Here is a 13,389-nt window from a genome sequence, read left to right as displayed (position 1 = left end):
CAATAATAGAAATAACACCAAAAATAAACAACTGGAATCTAATTAAACTTATAAGCTTTTGCACAGCAAAGGAAACCATAAACAAAATGAAAAGACAACCTACAAGCTAGGAGAAAAATATTCGCAAACCATGTTACCGACAAGGGCTTAATTTCCAAAATATACAAACAGCTCATACAGCTTAACAGCAAAAAAAAATCCCTATCAAAAAATAGGCAGAAGACCTAAATACATTTCTCCAAAGAAGACATACATATGGCCAACAGGCACGTGAAAAGATGCTCAACATTGCTAACTATTAAAGAAATGACAATCAAAACTACAATAAGGTATCACCTCACACCAGTCAGAATGGTCATCATTAAAGTCTACAAATAACAGATGCTAGAGCGGGTGCAGAAAAAAAGGAATCCTCCTACTCTGCTGGTGGGAATGTAAATTGATACAGCGACTATGGAGAACAGTATGGAGATTCCTTAAGAAAGTAAAAATAGAGTTACTATATGATCCTGCAATCCTAATCCTGGGCAAATATCTGGCATATCCTGTGCATATATATATTATATATATCTATTTTGAAAAGATATATGCACTCCAATATTCATCACAGCACTATTTACAATAGCCAAGATATGGAAGCAAACTAAACGTTCACTGAGATGTAAATGGATAAAGATGTAGTGTACACATATATACACCATGTGTATATATATATATATGTATATATATGTGTATATGTATGTGTATGTGTATTTACACATTTATATATGTATATAAATATACACATATATATACATATGTGTATATATATATGTGTGTCTGTATACATACATATATATATATATACACACACACGTTACCATAAAAAAGAATGAAATAATGCCATTTGCAGCAACATGGATGGACATAGGGGCTTCCCCAGTGGCTCAGCAGTAAGGAATCCATCTGCAATGCAGGAGACCTGGGTTTGATCCCTGGGTCAGGAAGATCCCCTGAAGGAGGGCATGGCAACCCACTCCAGTATTCTTGCCTAGAGAACCCCATGGGCAGAGGAGCCTGCCAGGCTATAGTCCATGGGGTCGCAAAGAGTCAGACATGACTGAAGCAACTTAGCATGCACACACAGATGGACCTAGACATGTGAGGTCAGTCAGATGGACAAAGACAGATATCATGTAACACCAATTATACGTGGAATCTGAAAAAATGACACACATTGCTATATATAAAGGAGGTAAACAAGGATGGTCTGTATAGCACAGGGAGCTGTATATAGTATAACAACATATAATGGAAAAGAATCTGAAAAAGAATATATGCTCGTGTATGTGTATCACTGACTCTGTTTGCTGTACACTTGAAACTAACACAACATTGTAAATTAACTATACTTATATTTTAAAAATTAATTAAAAAAACACTCCTCGCCAAGCAGCATTTCTCCCTACTCCTTACTCCCCTGGCACCATACCACTTAACCTTGATTATAAGCCATCTGTCACATAGAGTTCCCTAATTGTTTGGGGTTTTTTTAAGATTTTTGATATGGACCATTTGTAAAGTCTTTATTGAATTTGTTACAGCATTGCTTCTGCTTTATGTTGTGGTTTTTTAGCCACAAGGCATGTGGGATCTTAGCTCCCAGACCACGGATCAAATCCCCACCTCTGCACAGGAAGGTAAAGCCCCAACCACTGGACCAACAGGGAAGTCCCTCACTGTGTCTTATATATTGGTCTTTTATTCCCCAGTCAGTGAAACCACATACAACTAGGTAGAAGCATGGACTTACATGAGTAGACCTGGAGAGAGTTACACAGTTAATCAGTAGGTTTGTTCACTTTGCTTTTCTGACACTTCTTGATTATCAGTCCCTAAGAAGTAGAAGTATGAAGTCTGTGCTATTTAAAGCCAGCACTAGGGGAGGTATATGCAGAATACATCATGAGAAATGCTGGGCTGGAAGAAGCACAAGCTGGAACCAAGATTGCTGGGAGAAATATCAATAACCTCAGATATGCAGATGATACCACCCTTACGGCAGAAAGTGAAGAGGAACTAAAAAGCCTCTTGATGAAAGTGAAAGAGGAGAGTGAAAATTTGGCTTAAAGCTCAACATTCAGAAAACTAAGATCATGGCATTTGGTCCCATGATTTCATGGAAAATAGATGGGGAAACAGTAGAAACAGTGGCTGACTTTATTTGGGGGGGCTCCAAAATCACTGAAGATGGTGATTGCAGCCATGAAATTAAAAGACACTTACTCCTTGGAAGGAAAGTTATGACCAACCTAGATAGCATATTAAAAAGCAGAGACATTACTTTGTCAACAAAGGTCTGTCTAGTAAAGGCTACGGTTTTTCCAGTGGTCATGTATGGATGTGAGAGTTGGACTGTGAAGAAAGCTGAGCACCGAAGAATTGATGCTTTTGAACTGTGGTGTTGGAGAAGACTCTTGAGAGTCCCTTGGACGGCAAGGAGATCCAACCAGTCCATCCTAAAGGAGATCAGTCCTGGGTGTTCACTGGAAGGACTGATGCTGAAGCTGAAACTCCAATACTTTGGCCACCTGATGGGAAGAGTTGACTCACTGGAAAAGACCCTGATGCTGGGAGGGATTGGGGGCAGGAGGAGAAGGGGACAACAGAGGATGAGATGGCTGGATGGCATCACCGACTCAATGGACATGAGTTTGAGTAAACTCCAGGAGTTGGTGATGGACAGGGAGGCCTGGCGTGCTGTGATTCATGGGGTCACAAAGAGTCAGACACAACTGAGCGACTGAACTGAACTGAACTGAAGGGAGTTATTGGGCTTCCCTGGTGGCTCAGCCGGTAAAGAATCCACCTACAATGCGGGAGACCTGGGTTCAGTCCCTGGGTTGGGAAGATCCCCTGGAGAAGGAAAAGGCTACCCATTCTAGTATTCTGGCCTGGAGAATTCCATGGACTGTAAGTAGAGTTTATGCGGTCACAAAGAGTCAGACACAACTGAGGGACTTTCACTCACAGGAGAGATATGACACCAACATTCACTAACCAGCAAATGTTTCAAAGTTGTACTCCCTGCCTCTCCTACATTATCTCATTTAAAGCCCTCAGCAGCTCAGCAGCCTTGAGGAGGAGGCTGCTGGCATCCAGCCTGAGGAAGGAGAAACCTGGGGCCACCAAAGGAGAGAACTTGCCCTGTGTCACTTAAGGCAAGTGAATGGAGAATGGAGATTGAAACAAGATCTGTTCCCCAAGCCCGTACACTCTGCCTTCCTCTAAAGTTCAGACTAAGAAGTCCAGGTTCAAATTCTCCTCAAAACAATACATTACTTTTGTTTTAAAACAAAATCTTATGATAGAGAAAATTTACGCTCAATTGAATGTCATCAGAAAAAGATGGAACAACTATGTTCATGGACAGCATTACAACTAAGAAGGAAGAGGTGTCAGTTCTCCCCCATGTTAGACTATACATTCAATGCAACATCACTGCACTTCTAAGACTCTGTTAAGAATTTGATAAGCATTCCAAAATGTATATGGTAGAAGAAAGGTCCACAAATAAACAAGTTCTGAAACATAAGACACTGCAGAGCTATAGTAATAAAAATAATCTGGCAGAGAAATACACAGATGACTGGGACAGAATAGAGAATTTAAACCCTGTGAAATATCTCAAAATCTGAAAATGCAAATGAACCTGTTTGTGGCAGAAAGCAAACCAGTGGTTGCCTCCTGAGTCTGGAGACAAAGGCGAGATGAAAGGCAAATGAGGAGACTTAGTGTGAGGGAAATGGTCTGGATCTTGATTGTGGTGGTTTCAGAAGTACACATCCTGTCAAAATTCATCAAATTGGGGGCTTCCCTAGAGCCTCAGATGGTAAAGAATCTGCCTGCAATGCAGGAGACCCAGGTTCAATCCCTGGGTCAGGAAGATCCCCTAGAGAAGGGAATGGCTATCCACTCCAGTATTCTGGCCTGAAGAATTCCATGGACAGAGGAGCGTGGCAGATTATAGGTCACAAAGAGTTGAACACCTCTGAACATCTAACACTTTCACTTTCTGGTGGTCCAGTGGTTAAGACTCCATGCTCCCACTGCAGCGGGTGCAGGTTCAACCCCTTGTTGAGGAAGTTCCACATAGCATGAGATGTGGCCCAAAAAAGAAAAAAAATCATTAGATTGTACACTTTAAATGTACAAGTGAAGTTTACCATAGATAGATTATAACTTGATAAAGTAGAAAAAAACAGACATGAGGGAATCTGATGAATGATAGAGGTGGTTCCACATTTATCCCTAAAATACTAGAGATATAGTTTAATGATTTGGGGGAAACTGGCTCACAAAATGGAAAGGAAAAAAATAATACCGGATTCCTTCCTTATGCCATGTATTAAGACAAACCTCAAACAGATCAGAGCCGTCATTGTGAAGGCAAAAGTAGGAAGTTGATAGAATAAACTATCGAATATATTTGTAATCTTGGCATAAGGAAGAACTTCTTAAGATTCTTACTGGTCAAAAGGCAAAAATTAATGGCACTGGGCTGTATCAGAATTCTAAATTTCTGAAATTACCACTGAAATTGTCAAGAAGCAACAGTTAGAACTAGACATGGAACAACAGACTGGTTCCAAATCGGGAAAGGAGTACATCAAGGCTGTACATTGTCACTCTCCTTATTTAACTTCTATGCGGAGTGCATCATGCAAAATGCCGACTGGATGAAGCACAAGCTGGGATCAAGATTGCAGGAAGAAATATCAATAACGTCAGATATGCAGATGACACAACCCTTATAGCAGAAAGTGAAGAGGAACTAAAGAGCCTCTTGATGAAAGTGAAAAAGGAGAGTGAAAAAGCTGGCTTAAAACTCAACATTCAAAAAACTAAGATCATGGCATCCGGTCCCATCACTTCACAGCAAATAGATGGGGAAACAATGGAAACAGTGACAGATTTTATTTTCTTGGGCTCCAAAATCACTGCAAATGGTGACTGCAGTCACGAAATTAAAAGACGCTTGCTCCTTGGAAGAAAAGCTATGACAAACCTAGACAGTATATTAAAAAGCAGAGACATTACCGACAAAGGTCTGTCTAGTCAAAGCTATGGTTTTTCCAGTAGTCACGTATGGATGTGAGAATTGGGCTATAAAGAAAGCTAAGTGCCAAATAATTGATGCTTCTGAACTGCGGTATTGAAGAAGACTCTTGAGAGTCCCTTGGACTGCCAGGAGATCAAACCAGTCCATCCTAAAGGAAATCAGTCCTGAATATTCATTGCAAAAACTGATGCCAAAGCTGAAACTCCAATACTTTGGCCACCTGATGTGAAGAACTGACTCACTGGAAAAGACCCTGGTGCTGGAAAAGATAGAAGGCAAGAGGACAAGGGGACAATAGAGAATGAGATAGTTGGATGGCATCACCGACTCGATAGACATGAATTTGAGCAAGCTCTGGGAGTTGCTGATAGACAGGGAAGCCTGGTGTGCTGCAGTCCATGGCAGAGAGTCGGACACAACTGAGTGAGTGAACTGAACAAAGCCATTGATAATCTCATTCTGCCATTAGATGGCAGAATGAAATTAATATCCAAAATATGTAAGATACCTGCAAATCAACACATTAGAAAAACAGACTAAGTCAAAGAAATTGTAATAACTAACAAATATATTAAAAGGTGCTTAAATTCATTAAGAAATTACCTAAATTCACATTACAACAATAAGGAGCCACTTTATAGCCATCAAGTACTGAAAAAACTTCGAAAGATGGTTAGTATCAACCACTAGGGAGGATGTGGTGAATCAGGAATCCTTCATGCACTGCGGTGAGAGTATCAGCCAATCCAGCCACACTGGAGACTAACTTGGCAGTATTTAGTAAAAATAGGTGTTTGTTCTCTTTAACCCAGCCTTTCCACTCCTGGGTATATACACTTAGAGCAGTGGTCTTCAAACTTTCCTAGGCACCAGTCTCCAAGCTTGTTTGTTGTTCAGTCACTAAGTCGTGCCCGACTCTTTGAGATCCCATAGACTGCAGCACGCCCTCGACTTGCTCTAAAACACAAACTGATGGTGTCTGTCCCCAGGGTTTCTGATTCAAGAGGTCTAGGTTAGATCCTGATTATCTCTATCTTCCCAGGGGAGGCTGATGCTGCTGGGTGTGGACCACTGTAAGAACACTATAGAGATAGTCTCACAGGTATCATTAAGAGATGCTCCAGGATATTCCTTCATCACAGCTTTGCTCATGGTAGCAGGAATGGAAGTGAGCTAAGTGTACATAATTAGAAAAATGGGTGAGATTAGTGGGTATGTAGCAGGCTAGCCATACCAAGTAGCAATGATAGCAAAGCAATGGATAAACCTATGCTACCACAGATAGCAAAGAAAATGCTGAATGAAATTCTTTCAACTTTTATGAATGTCTGAAAATTTCCATAATAAAAGCTTTAATATTGAATGGAAAAGCAACTGAATGAACTATAGCAGCACAGCACTATTTACCTAAACTAAAAACATGTACACAAGAGCACAACACCTTTAACAAGGATACAGACACACCCAAGAACACCCAACGCGAGAGAGGAAGTTCCTCTGACAAAGAGGGAATGAGACTGGAGAAGAAGGAAAAATATAAAACAAGAAAGGGGCTTTGTACAGGGAGATCTGGTACCCCAAACTGAGGAATGTTAATTCAACCCCAGCACCAGAAAGTCTAAAAGGTGAAAACCACTTTAGCTACATTTACATTTAATGTTTGCTTCAGTGAAAGCCCCCAGCAGCTTTGCGGGTTAAGCGGGACAGATCATCTTGCCATGGAAAGAGAGAAGGAGAATCTTTCTGAAATACATGACTGGGGTGATTTCAGATCCCCCAAATTCAACCTGCTACTGAGCCCTGGGCTTTACCTGTGTGACATATTGGTTTTAAAAAGCAGTTGGGATGCTTAGCTTTTGGCATAGGATACAAGTGTCTACATCTGTGTCTGTGTCTCTTGTCAGTATGTGGTGCATGTGTGGGTCTGTGAATTTGTCTGAGGTCATGTGTGTGTGGTGTGTTTACTGGTGGAGGGAAGAATACTAGAGGGGGCATCAGAGCACTCCAGCACAGACTGAGCCACACACACTGATCAGACACTTGATTCTGCTTTACTGAAACCAGAAGTCATAGTTACAAAACCAAGCCATCTCCCTGACCCCACTCACTGTTCTCTTCCCCTTTTTCACCCACACCTCCCCCACATCCAGTGCTGCTTCCCAACTCCCCTGTCTAAATGGGCTGATGCAAAATATGGTCCTCTGGCAATTGGGTAGCTTATTAAAGTGACATACTTTATAGTCAAAATTCTTGGGATGTGGTTCAGTTCAGTTGCTCAGTCGTGTCCGACTCTTTGCAACCCCATGGACTGCAGCCAGACTTCCCTGTCCATCACCAACTCCTGGGACAGGATGTGGTAGGAGAGGATAAGTAACCATTAAAAGTCCCTACCAAGAGCCTTAACGGAAAGTCCAAAATCTCTAAGACTGGGCATACTTTAACAGTCCTTCCAGAAGAGATTGTTGCTGTGGCTACAGAGATCATCCAAAAAAGGCAAAGAAAGAGCCAACTATAATCTGTCACATCCCCCTCCCTCCGCATCCCCCACCAACTCCACCAGTCCCCATTTTTCCAAGGACCATCGAACACTTTATCATATGAAGTGGTGGGAAAGCGTCTGGGACAATTAAAAAATAAAGGTCATCGTTAACAGAATTTATGTAATAAAATACAGCAGCTTTAGGTCAGAAAATGCAGCAGCTTTAAGTCAGCAAGTCCATGCCAGGAAAGTATGTCTTTAGGGGAAGAAGAAACAGCTTAACAACTGGAGGAAGGAACAGAATAGAAAAGGTAAAACGCAGAAAGAACTGGACAAACACTCCAGCTGCCCTGAAAGACAGGGCCAATTATCCCCTGCGCAAATAAGCGAGAATTTTTATTTTCCAAACACTGTTTTGTCTTTTCTATGGCAGCACTTTCCATTGATAATATGATAATAAAGGCTTAGGAACTCTACAGTTGTCCTGAAACGTTTTGTACAAAATGAAGTTTTGTAAATAAAGCGTTTCGATATACAATTGGACCACTTTCTAGGTTTTTTTTTTTAAAAAAAAAAGTATAACGGTTATACGTAGGAGTCTTCAAGATTTTCATGAGATAAGTTAGCAAAACACGCCTGCCTGTTTTTTCAGCTGACCTGCAGGATGCGTCACAATTTGAAAACTAAGGGGCCTCACCTGGAAAAAGTAAAAGGGTTGAGGCTTCAAGCTAAAATTGGAAGTCTAAGGTCAACATAGGCAATTCTGACATTTGAAAACACACAAAGTTCTTTAAGTGTCAAAACTTACCAACAAGTTTCTATTATGAAAAATTCTTTAAATTTCAGCCGAATAAACATTTATTGAGTTAGGCACTGTGCAAGATGCTAGAGATCATCCAATTTTAATAATTGTGTCCTTTTAACGTCAATTTATCTATCCCTTGAATTAATTTTTTCATGCTTTCTGCTATTTGAAATAGCTCACTACCAGCAATGAAGAGTTGCAGGAATAGACCCTACTATTTAACTAAAAATGTAAATTTCTAGTCTCTGAAGCAGAAATAGAAGGAACAGACTATTTCTCTGTTTTACATATTGCTATCTTTTTCTGCACATTAACTAATAAACGGTGCGTGGTGGCAGCTGCCACTTCCTGCTATTCAGAGGGTCACAGAACTGGAGAGGTTCGAAAACATGCTACACACTTTAAGAGAGGCGGGGAAGGAACCCAAAAGAGCAGGGCCTCCTGCCATACACAAAAAGCAAGATAAGGAAAGTCGGTTGCTATAGGCAGAAGTCTCCTGGAGATTCCCCAGAAGCTGGCGCTTCTGACAGCAGGCACAAGCAGCTGCCGCTGGCTTGCTTGGCCAAGGTATGGCTTCAGGGCTGGAAAGTTGCCACCTGCTGAATCACTAAACATCCCTGGGCTTCCCTTGGAGCACTGACCAGACGGGGACCCATCCCCCGCCCGGCTTCTCCCGTGAACACCTTACTCCCCGAACCAATGAAACGCCCAGCCCTCTCCCTTTCCGCACCAGGCAAAACAGCCAACCAACCTCGCTCTGTCTGGGCAGCCCCAGGCAACTCCCACCGCGGCTACGTCACTAGTCCCACTCCTCGCTTTCGGCCCGCTCGGTCCCCAGCTCCCTGAATGTTCAACCCCCGGTGCCAGGGAGCGTGGGGAGTTCACAGCACACCATGACAGGCACCTGCCACTTCCACACCCAGGGAGCCAACCCCAAACACCCCCAAGTCTGCACGGAAAACAACCTGCAAGCAAAACAACCTGTCCAAACAGCTCTGAAGGCCCGGGAAGGTAAATGTCAACGGAGCTAGAATAGTAAGCAGGCCCCATAACACAGAAAATAAACTTCCTTTTCAGAAAAGCAGCCTTCACTCTTCGTGTCGTAAGCGTGTACCGCTGAAGTCGCTACTGTCTGAAGGTGAAATGAAACATCTGAGAAGCTCCTGCAATCCGGATTCTCTTCACTCCCTCCGGCCCTGACAAGCCTCATCCCGAATTGTACTCGAAGCTCCGGAGACGGAAACAAGCTTTAACCAGAAGCCTCCAGTGTGTATCCGTTAGCGGACCAGGACACCATACCCGACCCACCAGAGGAAGCAGAAAGCCCGAGCCTGGGCTAAGAAGGTGGGAGAAACAGCTCTGCTGTCGCTGCTCTGCCCTTGACAAGTCGCCTCGGAATCGCGGAGACCCCTCATTCACGGGAAAAGCCGCGTCCTGGAAAGAATGTCCAGCTCTAGGCTGCGCCGATGGCTCCTCCAAGGCCTTACCCCTAAGCACCCTCAAGCGTGGGGGCAGCCCCGCCGGGTGTCAGAGCCGCCCCCAAACCTGGAGGCTGTTAAGCGGTCTGTGGAGGGCGACTAGCTGCTCAGCGAAAGGGGTCCCACCTGTTATGTTGTCCACGGACATCGAGCGGGGGAGGGGGGTGGCAGGGAGGTACCCCGAAACTCAGAGTGTCTGCCCAGCTGCGATCGGACCCAGAGGTACCAACTGTCACGCCGCCACGAGGTGGGGGGTAGGGCCGTGATTTGGGGTCGGACCTGCGGGTCTCCCGACCCCCGCCCGCCACTGTCCGCTCGCCCCAAACCGACACTAGGCTGTCTTCCAGTCCGCACGCAGGACCTCTGAAAAGGTGCCCGCTGACGCCCCCGCCTTTCTCCCCGCCCCAACTAGGTCCCGGAGCCCGGCAGGCGGCCCGCCCCCTCGTGGCCCAGAGAACAGCTGCGGGACCGCCCCCCCGCCCCCCGCCCCCCGAGCGGCGGCGCGGGGGGAGTGCCAGCCAGGTACGCGCCAGGCACTGAGCGGGCTGCGCTCACGCCCCCTCGCCCCGGGGTTGCCGGCACACCTTTCCTGGCGTCAGGCCAGGCCCCGGAGGTGGGTGTCCGATCTGCTCCCCAGCGATCGGCTCTCTCCCGCCGCCCCACGACTCACTTGCACCGGAGTCGCGGCAGCCGCCGGAATTCCGCTCGCCGAGCCCCCAGCAGCGGAATGAAATCCGGGGCAGGGCAGCGTTGGGGCTCCGTACCCGGATTGCGCTCTCTCTCCGGCTCACCGGGCGCTAGGAGACAGCAGCCTTCCCTGGCCGGCCCTTCCCGCTCCCGTGCTGCCCCTCGCTGCCGCCGCCGCTGCCCCGACCGCTGCCTAGCTGGTGCGAACGCTTCCGACTAGCCACCGCGAGCCTCCCGGGCTGCCGAGCATGCCCAGTCCGCTGCCCGAGCCGGCCCAGCTGCCCGCGCTACGCAAATCCGCTCCTCCGGGTGTTCGCGGCAGCTTGGAGGGCGGGGCGGGCGGGCGGGGTCTGCAGAGAGCTCGTCCCGGGACCCAGCGGGACCCCGGCCAGACTGCGCACCTAGGGGCTAGCGAGGCTTGGCACCCTGTTATTCCAAGTAGCTGGAAGCTCGGGAGGCGAGCGTTTTCTCCACCGAGGAGAGAGGCCCTGCTTGCACATTTTTCGGGGGCCGTTTAGTGAGGCCGGACGGGAGCCAGGTTTTACGGTTGGGGACAGTATTCCACTTGGGGCAAAACCAGAGAGTTGAAGAGCTGGAGCTGGTCGGAACAGAGAACGCAAACTCGGCCTTCTGGAGACCCGGTTCGCAGGCACGAGGTTGCAGGCTGCCCGAGGATTCTCTTTCCCACCAAGCCTAGGAGTACAGCACTTGGAATTAACTCGTGACTGATCATTAAAAAAACAAACAAAAAAATTAAATGGCGGACCTAAGACTCTACGGTTCATTTCCAAACCTCTATTCACAGACTCCCATCCCAAAAACAGGGAGCGAAGGCGAGCAAGGCCAGGAGTACCTTCAGTTCGAGGGGGGAGACTCGGGCCCGCCCCGACCCGCCCCTCGCCCCTTCCCGGCCCCACCTCCTGCCGACCCGACGGAGCTGCGGGAAAAAGCTGGAGAGCCGGCGAACGCGGCCCGGAGCATTGCGCATGCCCAGTGGCCCGACCTGGTGCAGGTCGCTCGAAGGAAAATTTTTTTTTTTTGGCTGCCAGAGCGGGACCCCTGCGCCCGGGGAGCGGACGCCCGGGCGAGCTTTCGGCTTTCTGCAGTGGGAGCCTCCCTTCCTCTCTGTACCGCTCGGTACCCGGGTTGCGGAGAGGCAGCCTAGGGCTGCGCGTCCCGCGGGGTCCGGGACTCGGCGAGCGGGGGAGGGGGCGTGCGGCGGTATCGCCGTGACACGTGACTGTCCGCGGCGCTCCGGGCAGCCATCTTCCGCTGGGCCCTCGGTCGGTGGGCAATCGGGAGGGACCGGAGAGTTGGCAGGATGGGAGCAGAGAGCTCGGCACCCCGCCACGCCCTCACGCCGGGCTTCAGCTTCTGCTCCGCACCTGCCTCCGCCCCGCCCGAGGGCGCTGGAATCCCGGCTCTGGCCCTAGGTTTCTGAGAGGGCAGGCTTCCGCGAGGGCTAAAAACAAACGGCTGCGAAATCGAGAGGGCAGGACTCCGGGGGTGGATGGCCTGTGCTCTTTGCCAGAGGCGCAAGTTGGAGAAAGGAATCCCCTTCTGTAAGGCAGTGACGCTGTTGCTCCAGCTGCTTCCCTATTCTGATCTGTTCCTTGAGGAGACGTGGTGGGTCGGCAGGAACAGCTGGACAGAGGCCGTCGCTGTCCCTGAGATGTAATATCCCCGGGCTCCTGGCGGTGCCCAGCTGGAATGGTGATGTTAATAGTGAACCTTTACTGATGGCCTGCCACGAACCACTTGGGGTCCCTGTGGCCTTAGGACCAGATGACTGGCCATCACCGGAGAATTTGTTAGAAATGCGAAATGCTAGACCTCCAGCATTTTGAATCAGAAACACTACTGGGGGAGAGGAGGTATCCTGCCATCTCAGTAAGCCCTCCAGCTGGTTCTGGTGAACATTATACTTCTTTATTTCAACTAAGTTTTAGGGCTCCTCACTTTATAAATGAGGCGATGAAATTTTGCCCCAGAAGAGGGTGAACTGGTCGGACAGTGTGACCCAGTGCCGGCGTTTAATCGCATCCTTAACCCTGCACTCTGGCTGCTTCACTGTTACATCACTATACTGCTCTTTCAGGGAGATTTTTTAAAGTACATTTGTCACGTAGGGGTTTAAAATAACAACGGCAATTCAGTTCAGCAACATATTTTGAGTGTACAGAGGGCAAAGCTCTTTGAGTCATAGTAGTCATACTGAATATTTTCATCAGTTTGCACCAAAGAAGTGCAAGAAGGGCTTGCTTTCTTGTGACGTAAATTTTTTCAAACTGAGGAAGTGCCAGAAAACTGCTGGCTGATTTCCCTGAAGTGCTGTTTATGCAGAATGGCCAGACTTTGGACTTCTAGAAAATGCGGTTCAAGGAAGCAGCTGGTGTTGACATGTGTCAAGGAGTTTTTCAGTTCAGTTCAGTTCAGTCTCTCAGTTGTATCCGACTCTTTGCGACCCCATGGACTGCAGCAGGCCAGGTTTCCCTGTCCATCACCAACTCCTGGGGCTTGCTCAAACTGAGGTCCATTTAGCCGATGATGCCATCCAACCATCTCATCCTCTGTTGTCCCCTTCTCCTCCCGCCTTCAATCTTTCCCAGCATCAGGGTCTTTTCCAGTGAGTCAGTTCTTCCCATCAGGTGGCCAAAGTATTGGCATTCAGCTTCAGCATCAGTCCTTTCAATGAATAGTCAGGACTGATTTCCTTTAGGGTGGACTGGTTGGATCTCCTTGCTGTCCAAGAGACTCTTCAAGAGTCTTATCTAACACCACAATTGAAACGCATCAATGCTTCAGCACTCAGCTTTCTTTATAGTCAAACTCGCACACC

General features: G+C 47.2%; 1 protein-coding gene across 7 annotated transcripts in view; it reads right to left on the bottom strand.

Moving 5' to 3' along the window:
• SGMS1 (sphingomyelin synthase 1) overlaps positions 1-10,816 on the bottom strand; it is a 322,655-nt gene extending 311,839 nt beyond the window's left edge. For 4 of the 7 annotated variants that reach the window (XM_043476108.1, XM_043476111.1, XM_043476109.1 and 1 more), the window contains exon 1: positions 10,534-10,816. The gene's annotated coding sequence lies outside the window, so the exon portion shown is untranslated. Of the gene's footprint in view, positions 1-9,989; positions 10,184-10,447; positions 10,468-10,533 lie in introns of those variants that run through there. The other 3 variants (XM_043476115.1, XM_043476110.1, XM_043476117.1) reach the window with 3 other exon arrangements.
• Positions 10,817-13,389: the final 2,573 nt, after the last annotated feature.

Source organism: Cervus canadensis, chromosome 8 (genome assembly GCF_019320065.1).
Source record: "Cervus canadensis isolate Bull #8, Minnesota chromosome 8, ASM1932006v1, whole genome shotgun sequence".
Taxonomy (NCBI): Eukaryota; Metazoa; Chordata; class Mammalia; order Artiodactyla; family Cervidae; genus Cervus; species Cervus canadensis.
The sequence above is the reverse complement of the archived record's forward strand: the minus strand, read 5'-3'. Positions and strand labels throughout refer to the sequence as shown.